Genomic DNA, 1,150 nt, shown 5'->3' on the forward strand with positions numbered 1-1,150 from the left:
CTATAGCGAAGTCCAAACATGTAAAGCCAAAACAAACCCATGATGGTACCATCCTGTGACAAGGAACAAAACAAGAAGGAAAGATTGCAAAGCTAACAACAGTGAATCAGTCCTTGTAAGGAACATGCTAGGCATTGGGGATGACTCAATGATGTATGAATATACTCAAGCACCAATAAATGGCTCATCTGAGAAAATGAGAATGAACTATGTTGAGCATGAGAAAAGATCGATTCTATTCCTGGAACACAGTTGGCACTCAACCAAGGGCATTACCGTAATTATGGTAAGATCTGAGTACTGAAATTTGAAACCATATTACCGTAACTAAACATCTATCAGAATTCCCTGCCTGCCTTCTAAGACCAAATCATAGGTGGGTATATCCTCAGGCAATGATAGAGTTTCCATCCCTGGCTCAATCTAGACAGGAATTGATCACTATATTGCTTGGAGGACCCCTTTCCAGATGCCCTGGAAAGACCTCTTCCCGCTTGGTCAAATAACAAAGTATTGGGGCACTCTGTATTTCTGAAGCATATGTTTTTATTGTTGTTGTTTAGTTCATGTCTTTTATTAACTCATACACAGTTTTTTTCTGGTTTGTTGAAGCAGTAAGTCAGACAACATTTGCCACAATAATGTCTGTCAAAGTGGCTTGCCATAAACACTCCAGCCCCACGGTCATCAGAACAGCACTAATTTTGCCATTCTCATCCACCTTATAATATTTCAGGACAGCCAGCTTCACCTTCTTTCTCTTGTGCTGATTCTCCTTGGGAGTAATGTAAGACTTCTTCCTCTTCTTAGCGCCACCACGAAGTCTCAACACAAGATGAAGAGTGGACTCCTTTAGAATGTTGCAGTCAGACAAAGTACGTCCATCTTCCAGCTGCTTGCCAGCAAAGAACAGTCTTTGCTGGAGGAATTCTTTCCTTATCCTGGATCTTGGCCTTTACATTTTCTGTCGTATCCAAGGGTTCAACCTTCAGGGTGATGGTCTTCCTTGTTGGGGTTTTCACGAAAATCTGCATTTTGGTGGCAGCTCCAGCACAGATGGCAGATCAAAAAGGAAGCTGAAGCATATGTTTAGATTGATAAGTTGCAACATAAACACACACACACACACACACACACACATATATACACA

The 1,150-nt window shown here is 41.4% G+C and overlaps 1 pseudogene; it reads right to left on the minus strand.

The window, feature by feature from the left end:
* Positions 1-526: 526 nt before the first annotated feature.
* On the minus strand, positions 527-1,150 carry LOC116542695 (annotated as a pseudogene).

Source organism: Sapajus apella, unplaced genomic scaffold (assembly GCF_009761245.1).
Source record: "Sapajus apella isolate SASKATOON/1434 unplaced genomic scaffold, GSC_monkey_1.0 scaffold172, whole genome shotgun sequence".
Taxonomy (NCBI): domain Eukaryota; kingdom Metazoa; phylum Chordata; class Mammalia; order Primates; family Cebidae; genus Sapajus; species Sapajus apella.